This window comes from Chiloscyllium plagiosum, unplaced genomic scaffold (assembly GCF_037043375.1).
Source record: "Chiloscyllium plagiosum isolate Xiang-an unplaced genomic scaffold, Cpla_swu_hap1 HiC_scaffold_14, whole genome shotgun sequence".
Classification (NCBI taxonomy): domain Eukaryota; kingdom Metazoa; phylum Chordata; class Chondrichthyes; order Orectolobiformes; family Hemiscylliidae; genus Chiloscyllium; species Chiloscyllium plagiosum.
The window spans coordinates 78,472,044-78,493,394 of NW_028270152.1; positions in this window are offsets into that span (position 1 = coordinate 78,472,044).

The window sequence follows — 21,351 nt, forward strand, 5'->3', positions numbered from 1 at the left end:
ATATCAGAGACAAAGAACACGGTCAGGAATATCAGAGACTGAGAAAACGGTCAGGAATATCAGAGATTGAGAACACGTGCAGGAATATCAGTGATGGAGAGCACGGTCTGGAATATCAGAGACTGAGAGCACGGAAAGGAATATCAGAGACTGAGAACACGGAAAGGAATATCAGAGACTGAGAACATGGTCAGGAATATCAGAGACTGAGAGAACGGAAAAGAATATCAGCGACTGAGAACACTGTCAGGAATATCAGAGGCTGAGAGCAAGGAAAGGAATATCAGAGACTGAGAACATGGTCAGGAATATCAGAGACTGAGAGAACGGAAAAGAATATCAGCGACTGAGAACATGGAAAGGAATATTAGAGACTGAGAACACGGAAAGGAATATAGAAACTGACAACACGGTCAGGAATATCAGAGACTGAGAGCACGGAAAGGAATATCAGAGACTGAGAACACGGAAAGGAATATCAGAGACTGAGAACATGGTCAGGAATATCAGAGACTGAGAGAACGGAAAAGAATATCAGCGACTGAGAACATGGAAAGGAATATTAGAGACTGAGAACACGGAAAGGAATATGAGATACTGAGGTCACGGATAGGAATATCAGAGACTGAGTGCACGGAAAGGAATATCCGACACTGAGAACACGGTCAGGAATATCAGAGACTGAGAACACGGTCAGGAATATCAGAGATTGAGAACACGTGCAGGAATATCAGTGACGGAGAACACGGTCAGGAATATCAGTGACTGAGAGCACGGTCAGGAATATCAGAGACTGAGAACACGGTCATGAATATCAGACACTGAGAGCACAGAAAGGAATATCAGAGACAGAGAACACGGTCAGGAATATCAGAGACTGAGAGCACGGTCAGGAATATCAGAGACTGAGAGCACGGAAAGGAATATCAGAGACAGAGAACACGGTCAGGAATATCAGAGACTGAGAAAACGGTCAGGAATATCAGAGATTGAGAACACGTGCAGGAATATCAGTGACGGAGAGCACGGTCTGGAATATCAGAGACTGAGAGCACGGAAAGGAATATCAGAGACTGAGAACACGGAAAGGAATATCAGAGACTGAGAACATGGTCAGGAACATCAGAGACTGAGAGAACGGAAAAGAATATCAGCGACTGAGAACACTGTCAGGAATATCAGAGACTGAGAGCAAGGAAAGGAATATCAGAGACTGACAACACGAGCAGGAATATCAGAGACTCAGAGCAAAGTCAGGAATAACAGAGACTGAGAGCACGGAAAGGAATATCTGAGACTGAGAACACGGAAAGGAATATCAGAGACTGAGAACACGGTAAGGAATATCAGGGAGTGAGAACACGGTCAGGAATATCAGAAACTGAGGGCACGGAGAGGAATATCAGAGAGTGAGAACACAAGCAGGTATATCAGAGACTGAGAACACGGTCAGGAATATCATAGCGTGAGAGCACTGTCAGGAATATCAGAGACTGAGAAAATGGTCAGGAATATCAGAGACTGAGAACACGAGCAGGAATATCAGAGACTGAGAACACGGTCAGGAATATCAGAGACTGAGAGCACGATCCGGAATATCAGTGACTGAGAGCATGGAAAGGAATACCGGAGACTGAGAGCACGGAAAGGAATATCAGAGACTGTGAAAATGGTCAGGAATATCAGAAACTGAGAACACGGTCAGGAATATCAGAGACTGAGAACACGGTCAGGAATATCAGAGACTGAGAGCACGGAAAGGAATATCTGAGAATGAGAACACGGAAAGGAATATCAGAGACTGAGAACATGGTCAGGAATATCAGAGACTGAGAACACCGTCAGGAATATCAGAGACTGAGAGCACGGAAAGGAATATCTGAGAATGAGAACACGGAAAGGAATATCAGAGACTGAGAACACGGTCAAGGATATCAGAGACTGAGAGCACGGTCATGAAAATCAGAGATTGAGAACACGGTCATGAATATCAGAGACTGAGAACACGGAAAGGAATATCAGAGACTGAGAACACGGTCAGGAATATCAGAGACTGAAAGCACGGTCAGGAATATCAGAGACTGAGAATACGGTCAGGGATATCAGAGACTGAGAGCAGGTTCAGTAATATCAGAGACTGCGAACACGGTCCGGAATATCAGAGACTGAGAGCACGGAAAGGAATATCAGAGACGGAGAGCACGGTCAGGAATATCAGAGACTGAGAGCACGGTCAGGAATATCAGGGACTGAGAGCACGGAAAGTAATATCAGAGAATGAGAACATGGAAAGGAATATCAGAGACTGAGAACACGGAAAGGAATATCAGACACTGAGAACATGGTCAGGAATATCAGAGACTGAGAGCACGGTCTGGAATATCAGAGACTGAGAGCACGGTCAGGAATATCAGAGACTGAGAAAATGGTCAGGAATATCAGGGATTGAGAACACGTGCAGGAATATCAGTGACGGAGAACACGGTCAGGAATATCACAGACTGAGAGCACGGTCAGGAATATCAGAGACTGAGAGCACGGAAAGGAATATCAGAGACTGAGAACACGGAAAGGAATATCAGAGACTGAGAACATGGTCAGGTATATCAGAGACTGAGAGCAGGGTCAGTAATATCAGAGACTTAGAACACGGTCCGGAATATCAGAGACTGAGAGCACAGAAAGGAATAACAGAGACGGAGAGCAAGGAATGGAATATCAGAGACTGACAACACGAGCAGGAATATCAGAGACTCAGAGCAAAGTCAGGAATAACAGAGACTGAGAGCACGGAAAGGAATATCTGAGACTGAGAACACGGAAAGGAATATCAGAGACTGAGAACACGGTAAGGAAGATCAGGGAGTGAGAACACGGTCAGGAATATCAGAAACTGAGGGCACGGAGAGGAATATCAGAGAGTGAGAACACAAGCAGGTATATCAGAGACTGAGAACACGGTCAGGAATATCATAGCGTGAGAGCACTGTCAGGAATATCAGAGACTGAGAAAATGGTCAGGAATATCAGAGACTGAGAACACGAGCAGGAATATCAGAGACTGAGAACACGGTCAGGAATATCAGAGACTGAGAGTACGATCCGGAATATCAGTGACTGAGAGCATGGAAAGGAATACCGGAGACTGAGAGCACGGAAAGGAATATCAGAGACTGTGAAAATGGTCAGGAATATCAGAAACTGAGAACACGGTCAGGAATATCAGAGACTGAGAACACGGTCAGGAATATCAGAGACTGAGAGCACGGAAAGGAATATCTGAGAATGAGAACACGGAAAGGAATATCAGAGACTGAGAACACGGTCAGGAATATCAGAGACTGAAAGCACGGTCAGGAATATCAGAGACTGAGAATACGGTCAGGGATATCAGAGACTGAGAGCAGGTTCAGTAATATCAGAGACTGCGAACACGGTCCGGAATATCAGAGACTGAGAGCACGGAAAGGAATATCAGAGACGGAGAGCACGGTCAGGAATATCAGAGACTGAGAGCACGGTCAGGAATATCAGGGACTGAGAGCACGGAAAGTAATATCAGAGACTGAGAACATGGAAAGGAATATCAGAGACTGAGAACACGGAAAGGAATATCAGACACTGAGAACATGGTCAGGAATATCAGAGACTGAGAGCACGGTCAGGAATATCAGAGACTGAGAGCACGGTCAGGAATATCAGAGACTGAGAAAATGGTCAGGAATATCAGAGACTGAGAACAAGAGCAGGAATATCAGAGACTGAGAACAGGGCAAGGAATATCAGCGAATGAGAGCACGGTAAGGAATATCAGAGGCTGAGAACACGGTCAGGAATATCAGAGACTGAGAACATGGAAAGGAATATTAGAGACTGAGAACACGGAAAGGAATATTAGACACTGACAACACGGTCAGGAATATCAGAGACTGAGAGCACGGAAAGAAATATCAGAAACTGAGAACATGGTCTGGAATATCAGAGACTGAGAGCACGGTCAGGAATATCAGAGACAGAGAGCACGGAAAGGAATATCAGAGACTGAGAACATGGATAGGAATATCAGAGACTGAGAACATGGTCAGGAATATCAGAGACTGAGAGCATGGTCAGGAATATCAGAGACAGAGAGCACGGAAAGGAATATCAGAGACTGAGGAAACAGGCAGGAATATCAGAGACTGAGAGCACGGTCAAGAATATCAGAGACTGAGAGCACGGAAAGGAATATCAGATACTGAGGTCACGGATAGGAATATCAGAGACTCAGTGCACGGAAAGGAATATCCGACACTGAGAACACGGTCAGGAATATCAGAGACTGAGAACATGGATAGGAATATCAGAGACTGAGAGCATGGTCAGGAATATCAGAGACAGAGAGCACGGAAAGGAATATCAGAGACTGAGGAAACGGGCAGGAATATCAGAGACTGAGAGCACGGTCAAGAATATCAGAGACTGAGAGCACGGAAAGGAATATCAGATACTGAGGTCACGGATAGGAATATCAGAGACTCAGTGCACCGAAAGGAATATCCGACACTGAGAACACGGTCAGGAATATCAGAGACTGAGAACACAGTCAGGAATATCAGGGATTGAGAACACGTGCAGGAATATCAGTGACGGAGAACACGGTCAGGAATATCAGTGACTGAGAGCACGGTCAGGAATATCAGAGACTGAGAGCACGGTCAGGAATATCAGAGACTGAGAGCACGGAAAGGAATATCAGAGACTGAGAACACGGAAAGGAATATCAGAGACTGAGAACATGGTCAGGTATATCAGAGACTGAGAGCAGGGTCAGTAATATCAGAGACTTAGAACACGGTCCGGAATATCAGAGACTGAGAGCACAGAAAGGAATAACAGAGACGGAGCGCACGGAAAGGTATATCAGAGACAGAGAACACGGTCAGGAATATCAGAGACTGAGAACACGGTCAGGAATATCAGAGACTGAGAGAACGGAAAAGAATATCAGTGACTGAGAACACTGTCAGGAATATCAGATACTGAGAGCAAGGAAAGGAATATCAGAGACTGACAACACGAGCAGGAATATCAGAGACTCAGAGCAAGGTCAGGAATAACAGAGACTGAGAATACCGTAAGGAATATCAGAGACTGAGTGCACGGAAAGGAATATCTGAGAATGAGAACACGGTAAGGAATATCAGAGAGTGAGAACACGGTCAGGAATATCAGAGTTTGAGAGCATGGAAAGGAATATCAGAGACAGAGAGCATGGAAAGGAATATCAGAGACTGAGAGCACGGTGTGGAATATCTGAGACTGAGAACATGTACAGGAATATCAGAGACTGAGAGCACGGTCAGGAATATCAGTGACTGAGAGCACGGAAAGGAATATCAGATACTGAGGACACGGTCAGGAATATCAGAGACTGAGAACACGGTCAGGAATACCAGAGACTGAGAACACGAGCAGGAATATCAGTGACAGAGAACACGGTCAGGAATATCAGATACTGAGAGCACGGTCAGGAATATCAGAGACTGAGAGCACGGAAAGGAATATCTGAGACTGAGAACATGGAAAGGAATATCAGTGACTGAGAACATGGTCAGGTATTTCAGAGACTGAGAGCAGGGTCCGGAATATCAGAGACTGAGAGCACAGAAAGGAATATCAGTGACGGAGCGCACGGAAAGGAATATCAGAGACAGAGAACACGGTCAGGAATATCAGAGACTCAGAGCACGGTCAAGGACAACAGAGACTGAGAATACCGTAAGGAATATCAGAGACTGAGAACACAAGCAGGAATATCAGAGACTCAGAGCACGGTCAAGGACAACAGAGACTGAGAATACCGTAAGGAATATCAGAGACTGAGAGAACGGAAAGGAATATCAGAGACTGAGAACACGGAAAGGAATATCAGAGACTGAGAAAATGGTCAGGAATATCAGAGACTGAGAACAAGAGCAGGAATATCAGAGACTGAGAACAGGGCAAGGAATATCAGAGAATGAGAGCACGGTCAGGAATATCAGAGGCTGAGAACACGGTCAGGAATATCAGAGACTGAGAACATGGAAAGGAATATTAGAGACTGAGAACACGGAAAGGAATATTAGACACTGACAACACGGTCAGGAATATCAGAGACTGAGAGCACGGAAAGAAATATCAGAAACTGAGAACATGGTCTGGAATATCAGAGACTGAGAGCACGGTCAGGAATATCAGAGACAGAGAGCACGGAAAGGAATATCAGAGACTGAGAACATGGATAGGAATATCAGAGACTGAGAACATGGTCAGGAATATCAGAGACTGAGAGCATGGTCAGGAATATCAGAGACAGAGAGCACGGAAAGGAATATCAGAGACTGAGGAAACGGGCAGGAATATCAGAGACTGAGAGCACGGTCAAGAATATCAGAGACTGAGAGCACGAAAAGGAATATCAGATACTGAGGTCACGGATAGGAATATCAGAGACTCAGTGCACGGAATGGAATATCCGACACTGAGAACGTGGTCAGGAATATCAGGGATTGAGAACACGGTCATGAATATCAGAGACAGAGAGCACGGAAAGGAATATCAGAGACAGAGAACACGGTCAGGAATATCAGAGACTGAGAACACGGTCATAATATCAGAGACTGAGAGCAAGGAAAGGAATATCAGAGACTGAGAACACAACAGGAATATCAGAGACTCAGACCACGGTCAAGGATAACAGAGACTGAGAATACTGTCAGGAATATCAGAGACTGAGAGCACGGACAGGAATATCCGAGACTGAGAACACGGAAAGGAATATCAGAGACTGAGAACACGGTCAAGAATATCAGAGACTGAGGGCACGGACAGGAATATCAGAGAGTGAGAACACAAGCAGGGAAATCAGAGACTGAGAACACGGTGACGAATATCAGAGACTGAGAACACGGTCAGGAATATCAGAGACTGAGACCAAGAGCAGGAATATCAGAGACTGAGAACAGGGCAAGGAATATCAGAGAATGAGAGCACGGTCAGGAATATCAGAGGCTGAGAACATGGTCAGGATTATCAGAGACTCAGAGCACGGTAAGGAATATCAGAGACTGAGAACATGGAAAGGAATATTAGAGACTGAGAACACGGAAAGTAATATTAGAAACTGACAACACGGTCAGGAATATCAGAGACTGAGAGCATGGAAAGAAATATCAGAGACTGAGGAATCGGGCAGGAATATCAGAGACTGAGAGCACGGTCAAGAATATCAGAGACTGAGAGCACGGAAAGGAATATCAGATACTGAGGTCACGGATAGGAATATCAGAGACTGAGTGCACGGAAAGGAATATCCGACACTGAGAACACGGTCAGGAATATCAGAGACTGAGAACACGGTCAGGAATATCAGAGATTGAGAACACGTGCAGGAATATCAGTGACGGAGAACACGGTCAGGAATATCAGTGACTGAGAGCACGGTCAGGAATATCAGAGACTGAGAACACGGTCATGAATATCAGACACTGAGAGCACGGAAAGGAATATCAGAGACAGAGAACACGGTCAGGAATATCAGAGACTGAGAGCACGGTCAGGAATATCAGAGACTGAGAGCACGGAACGGAATATCAGAGACAGAGAGCACGGAAAGGAATATCAGAGACTGAGAACATGGATAGGAATATCAGAGACTGAGAGCACGGTCAAGAATATCAGAGACTGAGAGCACGGAAAGGAATATCAGATACTGAGGTCACGGATAGGAATATCAGAGACTGAGTGCACGGAAAGGAATATCCGACACTGAGAACACGGTCAGGAATATCAGAGACTGAGAACACGGTCAGGAATATCAGAGATTGAGAACACGTGCAGGAATATCAGTGACGGAGAGCACGGTCAGGAATATCAGAGACTGAGAGCACGGAAAGGAACATCAGAGACTGAGAAAACGGAAAGGAATATCAGAGACTGAGAACATGGTCAGGTATATCAGAGACTGAGAGCAGGGTCAGTAATATCAGAGACTTAGAACACGGTCCGGAATATCAGAGACTGAGAACACAGAAAGGAATAACAGAGACGGAGCGCACGGAAAGGTATATCAGAGACAGTGAGCACGGAAAGGAATATCAGAGACTGAGAACACGGTCATGAATATCAGAGACAGAGAGCATGGAAAGGAATATCAGAGACTGAGAACACGGTCATGAATATCAGAGACAGAGAGCACGGAAAGGAATATCAGAGACAGAGAACACGGTCAGGAATATCAGAGACTGAGAACACGGTCATAATATCAGAGACTGAGAGCAAGGAAAGGAATATCAGAGACTGAGAACACAACAGGAATATCAGAGAATCAGACCACGGTCAAGGATAACAGAGACTGAGAATACTGGAAGGAATATCAGAGACTGAGAGCACGGAAAGGAATATCTGAGACTGAGAACACGGAAAGGAATATCAGAGACTGAGAACACGGTCAAGAATATCAGAGACTGAGGGCACGGACAGGAATATCAGAGAGTGAGAACACAAGCAGGTATATCAGAGACTGAGTACACGGTGAGGAATATCAGAGACTGAGAACACGGTCAGGAATATCAGAGACTGAGACCAAGAGCAGGAATATCAGAGACTGAGAACAGGGCAAGGAATATCTGAGAATGAGAGCACGGTCAGGAATATCAGAGGCTGAGAACATGGTCAGGAATATCAGAGACTCAGAGCACGGTAACGAATATCAGAGACTGAGAACATGGAAAGGAATATTAGAGACTGAGAACACGGAAAGTAATATTAGAAACTGACAACACGGTCAGGAATATCAGAGACTGAGAGCATGGAAAGAAATATCAGAAACTGAGGAAACGGGCAGGAATATCAGAGACTGAGAGCACGGTCAAGAATATCAGAGACTGAGAGCACGGAAAGGAATATCAGATACTGAGGTCACGGATAGGAATATCAGAGACTGAGTGCACGGAAAGGAATATCCGACACTGAGAACACGGTCAGGAATATCAGAGACTGAGAACACGGTCAGGAATATCAGAGATTGAGAACACGTGCAGGAATATCAGTGACGGAGAACACGGTCAGGAATATCAGTGACTGAGAGCACGGTCAGGAATATCAGAGACTGAGAACACGGTCATGAATATCAGACACTGAGAGCACGGAAAGGAATATCAGAGACAGAGAACACGGTCAGGAATATCAGAGACTGAGAGCACGGTCAGGAATATCAGAGACTGAGAGCACGGAACGGAATATCAGAGACAGAGAGCACGGAAAGGAATATCAGAGACTGAGAACATGGATAGGAATATCAGAGACTGAGAGCACGGTCAAGAATATCAGAGACTGAGAGCACGGAAAGGAATATCAGATACTGAGGTCACGGATAGGAATATCAGAGACTGAGTGCACGGAAAGGAATATCCGACACTGAGAACACGGTCAGGAATATCAGAGACTGAGAACACGGTCAGGAATATCAGAGATTGAGAACACGTGCAGGAATATCAGTGACGGAGAGCACGGTCAGGAATATCAGAGACTGAGAGCACGGAAAGGAACATCAGAGACTGAGAAAACGGAAAGGAATATCAGAGACTGAGAACATGGTCAGGTATATCAGAGACTGAGAGCAGGGTCAGTAATATCAGAGACTTAGAACACGGTCCGGAATATCAGAGACTGAGAACACAGAAAGGAATAACAGAGACGGAGCGCACGGAAAGGTATATCAGAGACAGTGAGCACGGAAAGGAATATCAGATACTGAGGTCACGGATAGGAATATGAGAGACTGAGTGCACGGAAAGGAATATCCGACACTGAGAACACGGTCAGGAATATCAGAGACTGAGAACACGGTCAGGAATATCAGAGATTGAGAACACGTGCAGGAATATCAGTGACGGAGAACACGGTCAGGAATATCAGTGACTGAGAACATGGTCAGGAATATCAGAGACTGAGAGCATGGTCAGGAATATCAGAGACAGAGAGCACGGAAAGGAATATCAGAGACTGAGGAAACGGGCAGGAATATCAGAGACTGAGAGCACGGTCAAGAATATCAGAGACTGAGAGCACGGAAAGGAATATCAGATACTGAGGTCACGGATAGGAATATCAGAGACTCAGTGCACGGAATGGAATATCCGACACTGAGAACGTGGTCAGGAATATCAGAGTCTGAGAACACGGTCAGGAATATCAGGGATTGAGAACACGTGCAGGAATATCAGTGACGGAGAGCACGGTCAGGAATATCAGAGACTGAGAGCACGGAAAGGAATATCAGAGACTGAGAACACGGAAAGGAATATCAGAGACTGAGAACATGGTCAGGTATATCAGAGACTGAGAGCAGGGTCATTAATATCAGAGACTTAGAACACGGTCCGGAATATCAGAGACTGAGAGCACAGAATGGAATAACAGAGACGGAGCGCACGGAAAGGTATATCAGAGACAGAGAACACGGTCAGGAATATCAGAGACTGAGAGAACGGAAAAGAATATCAGTGACTGAGAAGACTGTCAGGACTATCAGATACTGAGAGCAAGGAAAGGAATATCAGAGACTGACAACACGAGCAGGAATATCAGAGACTCAGAGCAAAGTCAGGAATAACAGAGACTGAGAATACCGTAAGGAATATCAGAGACTGAGAGCACGGAAAGGAATATCTGAGAATGAGAACACGGTAAGGAATATCAGAGAGTGAGAACACGGTCAGGAATATCAGAGACTGAGGGCACGGAGAGGAATATCAGAGAGTGAGAACACAAGCAGGTATATCAGAGACTGAGAACACGCTCAGGAATATCATAGAGTGAGAGCACTGTGAGGAATATCAGAGACTGAGAAAATGGTCAGGAATATCAGAGACTGAGAACACGAGCAGGAATATCAGAGACTGAGAGCACGGTCAGGAATATCAGAGACTGAGAACACGGTCAGGAATATCAGAGATTGAGAGCACGGAACGGAATATCTAAGACTGAGTACACGGAAAGGAATATTAGAGACTGAAAACACGGAAAGGAATATCAGAGACTGAAAACACCGTAAGGAATATCAGAGACTGAGAGCACGGTCAGGAATATCAGAGACTGAGAGCAGGTTCAGGAATATCAGAGACTCAGAGCACAGAAAGGAATATCTGAGACTGAGAACACGGAAAGGAATATCAGAGACTGAGAGCACGGAAAGGAATATCAGAGACTGAGAGCAGGGTCAGAAATATCAGAGACTGAGAACATGGTCCGGAATATCAGAGACTGAGAGCACGGAAAGGAATATCAGAGACAGAGAACACGGTCAGGAACATCAGAGGCTGAGAGCACGGAAAGGAATATCTGAGAATGAGAGCATGGTCAGGAATATCAAAGACTGAGAGCACGGTCAGAAATATGAGACACTGACAATACGGTCAGGAACATCAGAGACTGAGAGCACGGAAAGGAATACCAGGAACTCAGAACGTGGTCAGGAATATCAGAGACTGAGAGCACGGTCAGAAATATCAGAGACAGAGAGCACGGAAAGGAATATCAGAGACTGAGAACACGGATAGGAATATCAGAGACTGAGAACACGGACCGGAATATCAGAGACTGAGAGCACAGAAAGGAATATCAGAGACTGTGAGCAAGGAAAGGAACATCAGAGACTGAGAACACAACAGGAATATCAGAGACTCAGACCACGGTCAAGGATAACAGAGACTGAGAATACCGTAAGGAATATCAGAGACTGAGAGCACGGAAAGGAATATCTGAGACTGAGAACACGGAAAGGAATATCAGAGACTGAGAACACTGTCAAGAATATCAGAGACTGAGGGCACGGACAGGAATATCAGAGAGTGAGAACACAAGCAGGTATATCAGAGACTGAGAACACGGTCAGGATTATCAGAGACTGAGAACACGGTCAGGAATATCAGAGACTGAGAAAATGGTCAGGAATATCAGAGACTGAGACCAAGAGCAGGAATATCAGAGACTGAGAACAGGGCAAGGAATATCAGAGAATGAGAGCACGGTCAGGAATATCAGAGGCTGAGAACATGGTCAGGAATATCAGAGACTCAGAGCACGGTAACGAATATCAGAGACTGAGAACATGGAAAGGAATATTAGAGACTGAGAACACGGAAAGGAATATTAGACACTGACAACACGGTCAGGAATATCAGAGACTGAGAGCACGGAAAGAAATACCAGAAACTGAGAACATGGTCAGGAATATCAGAGACTGAGAGCACGGTCAGGAAAATCAGAGACAGAGAGCACAGAAAGGAATATCAGAGACTGAGAACATGGATAGGAATATCAGAGACTGAGAACATGGTCAGGAATATCAGAGACTGAGAGCATGGTCAGGAATATCAGAGACAGAGAGCACGGAAAGGAATATCAGAGACTGAGGAAACGGGCAGGAATATCAGAGACGAAGAGCACGGTCAAGAATATCAGAGACTGAGAGCACGGAAAGGAATATCAGATACTGAGGTCACGGATAGGAATATCAGAGACTCAGTGCACGGAATGGAATATCCGACACTGAGAACGTGGTCAGGAATATCAGGGATTGAGAACACGGTCATGAATATCAGAGACAGAGAGCACGGAAAGGAATATCAGAGACAGAGAACACGGTCAGGAATATCAGAGACTGAGAACACGGTCATAATATCAGAGACTGAGAGCAAGGAAAGGAATATCAGAGACTGAGAACACAACAGGAATATCAGAGACTCAGACCACGGTCAAGGATAACAGAGACTGAGAATACTGTAAGGAATATCAGAGACTGAGAGCACGGACAGGAATATCCGAGACTGAGAACACGGAAAGGAATATCAGAGACTGAGAACACGGTCAAGAATATCAGAGACTGAGGGCACGGACAGGAATATCAGAGACTGAGAACACAAGCAGGGAAATCAGAGACTGAGAACACGGTGAGGAATATCAGAGACTGAGAACACGGTCAGGAATATCAGAGACTGAGACCAAGAGCAGGAATATCAGAGACTGAGAACAGGGCAAGGAATATCAGAGAATGAGAGCACGGTCAGGAATATCAGAGGCTGAGAACATGGTCAGGAATATCAGAGACTCAGAGCACGGTAAGGAATATCAGAGACTGAGAACATGGAAAGGAATATTAGAGACTGAGAACACGGAAAGTAATATTAGAAACTGACAACACGGTCAGGAATATCAGAGACTGAGAGCATGGAAAGAAATATCAGAGACTGAGGAATCGGGCAGGAATATCAGAGACTGAGAGCACGGTCAAGAATATCAGAGACTGAGAGCACGGAAAGGAATATCAGATACTGAGGTCACGGATAGGAATATCAGAGACTGAGTGCACGGAAAGGAATATCCGACACTGAGAACACGGTCAGGAATATCAGAGACTGAGAACACGGTCAGGAATATCAGAGATTGAGAACACGTGCAGGAATATCAGTGACGGAGAACACGGTCAGGAATATCAGTGACTGAGAGCACGGTCAGGAATATCAGAGACTGAGAACACGGTCATGAATATCAGACACTGAGAGCACGGAAAGGAATATCAGAGACAGAGAACACGGTCAGGAATATCAGAGACTGAGAGCACGGTCAGGAATATCAGAGACTGAGAGCACGGAACGGAATATCAGAGACAGAGAGCACGGAAAGGAATATCAGAGACTGAGAACATGGATAGGAATATCAGAGACTGAGAGCACGGTCAAGAATATCAGAGACTGAGAGCACGGAAAGGAATATCAGATACTGAGGTCACGGATAGGAATATCAGAGACTGAGTGCACGGAAAGGAATATCCGACACTGAGAACACGGTCAGGAATATCAGAGACTGAGAACACGGTCAGGAATATCAGAGATTGAGAACACGTGCAGGAATATCAGTGACGGAGAGCACGGTCAGGAATATCAGAGACTGAGAGCACGGAAATGAATATCAGAGACTGAGAAAACGGAAAGGAATATCAGAGACTGAGAACATGGTCAGGTATATCAGAGACTGAGAGCAGGGTCAGTAATATCAGAGACTTAGAACACGGTCCGGAATATCAGAGACTGAGAACACAGAAAGGAATAACAGAGACGAAGCGCACGGAAAGGTATATCAGAGACTGTGAGCACGGAAAGGAATATCAGATACTGAGGTCACGGATAGGAATATCAGAGTCTGAGTGCACGGAAAGGAATATCCGACACTGAGAACAAGGTCAGGAATATCAGAGACTGAGAACACGGTCAGGAATATCAGAGATTGAGAACACGTGCAGGAATATCAGTGACGGAGAACACGGTCAGAAATATCAGTGACTGAGAACATGGTCAGGAATATCATGAGACTGAGAGCATGGTCAGGAATATCAGAGACAGAGAGCACGGAAAGGAATATCAGAGACTGAGGAAACGGGCAGGAATATCAGAGACTGAGAGCACGGTCAAGAATATCAGAGACTGAGAGCACGGAAAGGAATATCAGATACTGAGGTCACGGATAGGAATATCAGAGACTCAGTGCACGGAATGGAATATCCGACACTGAGAACGTGGTCAGGAATATCAGAGTCTGAGAACACGGTCAGGAATATCAGGGATTGAGAACACGTGCAGGAATATCAGTGACGGAGAGCACGGTCAGGAATATCAGAGACTGAGAGCACGGAAAGGAATATCAGAGACTGAGAACACGGAAAGGAATATCAGAGACTGAGAACATGGTCAGGTATATCAGAGACTGAGAGCAGGGTCAGTAATATCAGAGACTTAGAACACGGTCCGGAATATCAGAGACTGAGAGCACAGAATGGAATAACAGAGACGGAGCGCACGGAAAGGTATATCAGAGACAGAGAACACGGTCAGGAATATCAGAGACTGAGAGAACGGAAAAGAATATCAGTGACTGAGAAGACTGTCAGGACTATCAGATACTGAGAGCAAGGAAAGGAATATCAGAGACTGACAACACGAGCAGGAATATCAGAGACTCAGAGCAAAGTCAGGAATAACAGAGACTGAGAATACCGTAAGGAATATCAGAGACTGAGAGCACGGAAAGGAATATCTGAGACTGAGAACACGGAAAGGAATATCAGAGACTGAGAACACGGTCAAGAATATCAGAGACTGAGGGCACGGACAGGAATATCAGAGAGTGAGAACACAAGCAGGTATATCAGAGACTGAGAACACGGTCAGGAATATCAGAGACTGAGAACACGGTCAGGAATATCAGAGAGTGAGAACACCGTCAGGAATATCAGAGACTGAGGGCACGGAGAGGAATATCAGAGAGTGAGAACACAAGCAGGTATATCAGAGACTGAGAACACGCTCAGGAATATCATAGAGTGAGAGCACTGTCAGGAATATCAGAGACTGAGAAAATGGTCAGGAATATCAGAGACTGAGAACACGAGCAGGAATATCAGAGACTGAGAGCACGGTCAGGAATATCAGAGACTGAGAACACGGTCAGGAATATCAGAGATTGAGAGCACGGAACGGAATATCTAAGACTGAGTACACGGAAAGGAATATTAGAGACTGAAAACACGGAAAGGAATATCAGAGACTGAAAACACGGTAAGGAATATCAGAGACTGAGAGCACGGTCAGGAATATCAGAGACTGAGAGCAGGTTCAGGAATATCAGAGACTCAGAGCACAGAAAGGAATATCTGAGACTGAGAACACGGAAAGGAATATCAGAGACTGAGAGCACGGAAAGGAATATCAGAGACTGAGAGCAGGGTCAGAAATATCAGAGACTGAGAACATGGTCCGGAATATCAGAGACTGAGAGCACGGAAAGGAATATCAGAGACAGAGAACACGGTCAGGAACATCAGAGGCTGAGAGCACGGAAAGGAATATCTGAGAATGAGAGCATGGTCAGGAATATCAAAGACTGAGAGCACGGTCAGAAATATGAGACACTGACAACACGGTCAGGAACATCAGAGACTGAGAGCACGGAAAGGAATATCAGGAACTCAGAACGTGGTCAGGAATATCAGAGACTGAGAGCACGGTTAAAAAAATCAGAGACAGAGAGCACGGAAAGGAATATCAGAGACTGAGAACACGGATAGGAATATCAGAGACTGAGAACACGGACCGGAATATCAGAGACTGAGAGCACAGAAAGGAATATCAGAGACTGTGAGCAAGGAAAGGAACATCAGAGACTGAGAACACAACAGGAATATCAGAGACTCAGACCACGGTCAAGGATAACAGAGACTGAGAATACCGTAAGGAATATCAGAGACTGAGAGCACGGAAAGGAATATCTGAGACTGAGAACACGGAAAGGAATATCAGAGACTGAGAACACGGTCAAGAATATCAGAGACTGAGGGCACGGACAGGAATATCAGAGAGTGAGAACACAAGCAGGTATATCAGAGACTGAGAACATGGTCAGGATTATCAGAGACTGAGAACACGGTCAGGAATATCAGAGACTGAGAAAATGGTCAGGAATATCAGAGACTGAGACCAAGAGCAGGAATATCAGAGACTGAGAACAGGGCAAGGAATATCAGAGAATGAGAGCACGGTCAGGAATATCAGAGGCTGAGAACATGGTCAGGAATATCAGAGACTCAGAGCACGGTAACGAATATCAGAGACTGAGAGCATGGAAAGGAATATTAGAGACTGAGAACACGGAAAGGAATATTAGACACTGACAACACGGTCAGGAATATCAGAGACTGAGAGCACGGAAAGAAATACCAGAAACTGAGAACATGGTCAGGAATATCAGAGACTGAGAGCACGGTCAGGAAAATCAGAGACAGAGAGCACAGAAAGGAATATCAGAGACTGAGAACATGGATAGGAATTTCAGAGACTGAGAACATGGTCAGGAATATCAGAGACTGAGAGCATGGTCAGGAATATCAGAGACAGAGAGCACGGAAAGGAATATCAGAGACTGAGGAAACGGGCAGGAATATCAGAGACTAAGAGCACGGTCAAGAATATCTGAGACTGAGAACACGGTCAGGAATATCAGAGATTGAGAACACGGTCAGGAATATCAGAGATTGAGAACACGTGCAGGAATATCAGTGACGGAGAGCACGGTCAGGAATATCAGAGACTGAGAGCACGGAAAGGAATATCAGAGACTGAGAAAACGGAAAGGAATATCAGAGACTGAGAACATGGTCAGGTATATCAGAGACTGAGAGCAGGGTCAGTAATATCAGAGACTTAGAACACGGTCCGGAATATCAGAGACTGAGAACACAGAAAGGAATAACAGAGACGGAGCGCACGGAAACGTATATCAGAGACTGTGAGCACGGAAAGGAATATCAGAGATTGAGAACACGTGCAGGAATATCAGTGACGGAGAACACGGTCAGGAATATCAGTGACTGAGAACACGGTCAGGAATATCAGAGACTGAGAGCATGGTCAGGAATATCAGAGACAGAGAGCACGGAAAGGAATATCAGAGACTGAGGAAACGGGCAGGAATATCAGAGACTGAGAGCACGGTCAAGAATATCAGAGACTGAGAGCACGGAAAGGAATATCAGATACTGAGGTCACGGATAGGAATATCAGAGACTGAGAGCACGGAAAGGAATATCAGAGACTGAGAGCACGGTCAAGAATATCAGAGACTGAGAGCACGGAAAGGAATATCAGATACTGAGGTCACGGATAGGAATATCAGAGACTCAGTGCACGGAATGGAATATCCGACACTGAGAACGTGGTCAGGAATATCAGAGACTGAGAACACGGTCAGGAATATCAGGGATTGAGAACACGTGCAGGAATATCAGTGACGGAGAGCACGGTCAGGAATATCAGAGACTGAGAGCACGGAAAGGAATATCAGAGAATGAGAACACGGTAAGGAATATCAGAGAGTGAGAACACGGTCAGGAATATCAGAGACTGAGGGCACGGAGAGGAATATCAGAGAGTGAGAACACAAGCAGGTATATCAGAGACTGAGAACACGCTCAGGAATATCATAGAGTGAGAGCACTGTCAGGAATATCAGAGACTGAGAAAATCGTCAGGAATATCAGAGACTGAGAACACGAGCAGGAATATCAGAGACTGAGAGCACGGTCAGGAATATCAGAGACTGAGAACACGGTCAGGAATATCAGAGATTGAGAGCACGGAACGGAATATCTAAGACTGAGTACACGGAAAGGAATATTAGAGACTGAAAACACGGAAAGGAATATCAGAGACTGAAAACACGGTAAGGAATATCAGAGACTGAGAGCACGGTCAGGAATATCAGAGACTGAGCGCAGGTTCAGGAATATCAGAGACTCAGAGCACAGAAAGGAATATCTGAGACTGAGAACACGGAAAGGAATATCAGAGACTGAGAGCACGGAAAGGAATATCAGAGACTGAGATCAGGGTCAGAAATATCAGAGACTGAGAACATGGTCCGGAATATCAGAGACTGAGAGCACGGAAAGGAATATCAGAGAATGAGAGCATGGTCAGGAATATCAAAGACTGAGAGCACGGTCAGAAATATTAGACACTGACAACACGGTCAGGAACATCAGAGACTGAGAGCACGGAAAGGAATATCAGGAACTCAGAACGTGGTCAGGAATATCAGAGACTGAGAGCACGGTCAGAAATATCAGAGACAGAGAGCACGGAAAGGAATATCAGAGACTGAGAACACGGATAGGAATATCAGAGACTGAGAACACGGACCGGAATATCAGAGACTGAGAGCACAGAAAGGAATATCAGAGACTGTGAGCAAGGAAAGGAACATCAGAGACTGAGAACACAACAGGAATATCAGAGACTCAGACCACGGTCAAGGATAACAGAGACTGAGAATACCGTAAGGAATATCAGAGACTGAGAGCACGGAAAGGAATATCTGAGACTGAGAACACGGAAAGGAATATCAGAGACTGAGAACACGGTCAAGAATATCAGAGACTGAGGGCACGGACAGGAATATCAGAGAGTGAGAACACAAGCAGGTATATCAGAGACTGAGAACACGGTCAGGATTATCAGAGACTGAGAACACGGTCAGGAATATCAGAGACTGAGAAAATGGTCAGGAATATCAGAGACTGAGACCAAGAGCAGGAATATCAGAGACTGAGAACAGGGCAAGGATTATCAGAGACTGACAGCCCGGTCAGGAATATCAGAGGCTGAGAACATGGTCAGGAATATCAGAGACTCAGAGCACGGTAACGAATATCAGAGACTGAGAACATGGAAAGGAATATTAGAGACTGAGAACACGGAAAGGAATATTAGACACTGACAACACGGTCAGGAATATCAGAGACTGAGAGCACGGAAAGAAATACCAGAAACTGAGAACATGGTCAGGAATATCAGAGACTGAGAGCACGGTCAGGAAAATCAGAGACAGAGAGCACAGAAAGGAATATCAGAGACTGAGAACATGGATAGGAATATCAGAGACTGAGAACATGGTCAGGAATATCAGAGACTGAGAGCATGGTCAGGAATATCAGAGACAGAGAGCACGGAAAGGAATATCAGAGACTGAGGAAACGGGCAGGAATATCAGAGACTAAGAGCACGGTCAAGAACATCTGAGACTGAGAGCACGGAAAGGAATATCAGATACTGAGGTCACGGATAGGAATATCAGAGACTCAGTGCACGGAATGGAATATCCGACACTGAGAACGTGGTCAGGAATATCAGGGATTGAGAACACGGTCATGAATATCAGAGACAGAGAGCACGGAAAGGAATATCAGAGACAGAGAACACGGTCAGGAATATCAGAGACTGAGAACACGGTCATAATATCAGAGACTGAGAGCAAGGAAAGGAATATCAGAGACTGAGAACACAACAGGAATATCAGAGACTCAGACCACGGTCAAGGATAACAGAGGCTGAGAATACTGTAAGGAATATCAGAGACTGAGAGCACGGAAAGGAATATCTGAGACTGAGAACACGGAAAGGAATATCAGAGACTGAGAACACGGTCAAGAATATCAGAGACTGAGGGCACGGACAGGAATATCAGAGAGTGAGAACACAAGCAGGTATATCAGAGACTGAGAACACGGTGAGGAATATCAGAGACTGAGAACACGGTCAGGAATATCAGAGACTGAGACCAAGAGCAGGAATATCAGAGACTGAGAACAGGGCAAGGAATATCAGAGAATGAGAGCACGGTCAGGAATATCAGAGGCTGAGAACATGGTCAGGAATATCAGAGACTCAGAGCACGGTAACGAATATCAGAGACGGAGAACATGGAAAGGAATATTAGAGACTGAGAACACGGAAAGTAATATTAGAAACTGACAACACGGTCAGGAATATCAGAGACTGAGAGCATGGAAAGAAATATCAGAGACTGAGGAAACGGGCAGGAATATCAGAGACTGAGAACACGAGCAGGAATATCAGAGACTGAGAGCACGGTCAGGAATATCAGAGACTGAGAACACGGTCAGGAATATCAGAGATTGAGAGCACGGAACGGAATATCTAAGACTGAGTACACGGAAAGGAATATTAGAGACTGAGAACACGGAAAGTAATATTAGAAACTGACAACACGGTCAGGAATATCAGAGACTGAGAGCATGGAAAGAAATATCAGAGACTGAGGAAACGGGCAGGAATATCAGAGACTGAGTGCACGGTCAAGAATATCAGAGACTGAGAGCACGGAAAGGAATATCAGATACTGAGGTCACGGATAGGAATATCAGAGACTGAGTGCACGGAAAGGAATATCCGACACTGAGAACACGGTCAGGAATATCAGAGACTGAGACCAAGAGCAGGAATATCAGAGACTGAGAACAGGGCAAGGTATATCAGAGAATGAGAGCACGGTCAGGAATATCAGAGGCTGAGAACATGGTCAGGAATATCAGAGACTCAGAGCACGGTAACGAATATCAGAGACTTAGAACATGGAGAGGAATATTAGAGACTGAGAACACGGAAAGGAATATTAGACACTGACAACACGGTCAGGAATATCAGAGACTGAGAGCATGGAAAGAAATATCAGAGACTGAGGAAACGGGCAGGAATATCAGAGACTGAGTGCACGGTCAAGAATATCAGAGACTGAGAGCACGGAAAGGAATATCAGATACTGAGGTCACGGATAGGAATATCAGAGACTGAGTGCACGGAAAGGAATATCAGACACTGAGAACACGGTCAGGAATATCAGAGACTGAGACTAAGAGCAGGAATATCAGAGACTGAGAACAGGGCAAGGTATATCAGAGAATGAGAGCACGGTCAG